At 34.7% G+C, this 3,572-nt stretch overlaps 1 protein-coding gene and 1 long non-coding RNA gene across 2 annotated transcripts in view; one reads left to right on the top strand and one right to left on the bottom strand.

Moving 5' to 3' along the window:
- LOC107608730 overlaps positions 1–3,572 on the bottom strand; it is a gene marked incomplete in the record, with an annotated part of 6,648 nt that overhangs the window by 2,509 nt on the left and 567 nt on the right.
- LOC110264959 lies at positions 484–2,523 on the top strand. Its single transcript, XR_002351403.1, has 2 exons — positions 484–721; positions 2,191–2,523. It is a non-coding gene; the product is annotated as an uncharacterized LOC110264959 (long non-coding RNA).

Raw genomic sequence — 3,572 nt, 5'->3', positions numbered from 1 at the left:
GTAGGACTTAGAATATAAAAATAATTGTTTATATAATTTATAGTGTTAGAATATACATAACATTTGAGCTTTGATATTTTGTAATTTAGGGTTGTTTGACAATAAAACTACTGGCACCAACATTCAAAATTCATAACGAAACTCTAAACTAAACCCACATAACATTCCCGTCTCAAAATGTCATGGTGTTTAAAGAACCCACTTCTAATTCAATGCCCACTATAACAAAAAAACAATCACGATGACAACCAAAAAGTCCAAACACCTCTGGCCCAATATCTTCTACTCAGACTAAACTAAACTAATTAATATAGGTAATGCTATCTGTATACTAAAATTAGCTACTAAAGTCAACTACCAATATAAAATATATGCTGAAATATAAATACATATTGAAAATATATTCGGCCACACATGTATTTATACACAAATACATTAGTAGCTAATTTTAGTAGCTGATTTTGGTGTACAAATAGCATTTCTGAATTAACATAGTATAGCAAAAGCCATCGTGTGCCAGTAGCAAAACAGGATGTGCTTTATATTAATATTTGTACACCCTAGACCTCGCCCACATTTAATCTCATCTTGAAGCGGATATGACTATAGCCATCCTTCCCGAGTGACCTTTGAATTCTGTTCTGTATACAGATTACCTAGCTGCACGTATGAGCATCTTCAGGAATCAGAGCCCATGTGTTGTACTGATCAAGAGGCAATTGTAAATGAAATTTCATTTTGATCCTTTTTACCTGTTTTCTTTCTAATTATTATGCTTGCTGCATTTTGAAGTAAAATTTGAAAGCTTACACTTGCTACACTGTTCACTGCTCTTGATTCCTTACCATGAAGAAATTTTTCAACTTTATGATTATCTAACACATTATCTTTGTTACAAGGATGAACGTAGTCTATAGGTAATTGTTTTTAGTATTAGCTATCTATGAAAGCATGCTTTGCAATCCCTTCTACTTTCGTTAATTTAATAGATATGTGAATCTCAATGAATAGCATTACAAGTGACAACAAGAAGGAACAAATTACAAAGAACTTTGATTTCACATTTACGGAGTAGTGCTATGCTATCAATTTTGTTCTTGAAATGGGCAAATATACTTCCATTATTTCTGGTTTAGTATAATTTATACTAGAACATAGTCCAAATGTGTTATCAGCTTTAACATAGGAAACGGTCGAGATTTTTCTCAAAATTGAATGAAATTAGGAAATCCAATAAATGATGTTTCCTCCTAAATCTGATATTTTTTCTTCTTGTTTGCATAAGCCTTGTGTTGCTTCTCTCACTTTTGCATTCTTGGTTACCTCAACAAGAAAATTGCAGTCTGGTGATAAGCTTGCCAAGAAATCCAATAGATAGCTTTTTCGTCCACTCCTTCTTCCTTCTATTTGTGCCTAAAAGACAATCGATTGACCGGCCTTTCGACACCTGATATCCGTGCTTACTTAAAAATCAAGTAGGTCTGCCTTCCCAAAACTGAACAGCTTGTATAGCAGTTGCCGTTAGGTGCAAGTTACCAAGTTTGATACTAACTACGATATATGCATATTCCATCATTATTGTGACAGACGCAAGCCAGAAGCTTGGGTTTAAGTCACTAAACTAATTTAGCGCTTTCTGTTTGGTCACTCTGAAGATAACTTGAGCTAGGGGGTCTTTACTACCATATTGGCACTACAAGAAAGATGCGACAGAGGCAATTGCTGGTTATGTCTGTCTCTGATTACAAAATCTTTCTTTGAGAATTTATTATGGGTTAGTCAACTTCGATCAATTGAAGGCATAACTTTGATGTATTTATTTTTCTCTATAACTTTCTAATAACTTAACATAGTTTTGTATTGCGGATGAAATCTGGTAAAAAAAACAAAATTGAAAAGTCGATTCCATCTGGGATTTTCAAAGTTGAACCTTGGAAGATTGTTTCTGATCTCTCCTTGGATGGAAAAAAGTGAAATGTATTTCATTATTTGATATATAAAGCGGAAAGAAACTTGTCAACATACTGAATCCATTGACAGGGTTGGAGCCTTGGAGGAAATGCAACTTGTAATCTTCTATCTTGTTTGAATCTGAGTGAGAATAAATTGGTAGTTTTAACTCACTTGAAGTGCTAAATACCTCATACAATATATGATTGGATCACACATTCACTCTATTGACACAACAAGGTACCTATATGCTCTTCTCCTTTGCCTCACACTGAAGAATTTGCATGGGACCGGTTCAAGATCTTTACAGACAGCATTGGCATAAAAGGAAATGTGGTTGCTGATGATCTTACCTACACTTAAGTGGCTTGATGAAGAAGACTTTTCTTGAATTGAGGTTTTTAATGAATGAATTCTCATCTTTATTCGCCAATAATCTAACATTTTCATCCAGATTATTCACAAATAGGGTATGCTTTCTCTTGATAAATTGTTAGGTTTTGTTTTTTCTTTTTCGTCAGGCTTTTGTAGTAAGCTCAAATAAACGAGTACAAAGACTTCTTTCTTCTATCATTTCACTCACATTCTTAATGGATGAATAGCCTTTATTTCAGTGACCTAATCAAATCATGTGCATTATATTTACTTATCCAGCATATGCAAGCCCGTTTTAAACCTTGGACATTGCATATTATTGAAAAATCAAGTAAAAACACGAATTTGATCCAAACTGAATACAACTCATTTGATTTGTGTGCATCAATGAAGAAAATGGGAAAAATCCTCTTTCTTTTTCTTTTCTTCAGAATCTCCCATCTTAAAGTTTATATCATTGCACCAAATTCTTAGATCTCACACTTGTAAACCCACCCATTATTGTGAATTAAGCTTAATTTCGAATGCATCACATCTGCCACAGTTTTCGGTATGCTTTGTTTAAAACTTAAGCTAGGTAACACTATTTTCCTTCCTCTTTCCATATACTCTTTCGGAGCTTGAGGTTCCTGAGAATTTTACATTAGAAAAAAAAAAAAAAAGCAGATATTCCTCGACGGATAATCAGATATTCACATTCAAGCAGCACCGGCGTTTGAGGGTCTTACTATATAACGGTCATTGATGTCGCTCGAAATAATAAATAATTAGTTAACTAAAAATGATAATATAATAGATTCCAAACATATGTAACCCTGTCAGACCTTGATTATCAATACCTCTATGCAGTGAAAATTTACAAAAATGCAAGTTTCAGCTCATTCTAAATCAAGATACATAAATTCACCAAGTTACAAGTTTCAGTCAGCTCATTCTAAATCTTCAAGATACACCAATTACAATATATATTCTTTCCAGATACCAAAAACTAGAAGTAAACATAAATTTCAGTACCACCACTAAGACCCTAACCTTTGAAGAGCTTCTTGAGCTTTACGCAACTGTGGCTCCGCCTTCAGAGCCTCCATGTAAGAGCTTCTTGCTTCTTTCTCCATTTTCTTTCCTTCATAGTACTTGCCCAACAGAAACAACGCCTTCGCGTTCTTCGGGCTAATCCTCAGTGCAGATCCGAGATCCGCCATCGCGGGATCGGCCCGTCCTCGCTGGCCCGGGCCCACCGTCATCCT

The sequence above is a fragment of the Arachis ipaensis genome, chromosome B07, assembly GCF_000816755.2.
Source record: "Arachis ipaensis cultivar K30076 chromosome B07, Araip1.1, whole genome shotgun sequence".
NCBI lineage: Eukaryota > Viridiplantae > Streptophyta > Magnoliopsida > Fabales > Fabaceae > Arachis > Arachis ipaensis.
The sequence above is the reverse complement of the archived record's forward strand: the minus strand, read 5'-3'. Positions and strand labels throughout refer to the sequence as shown.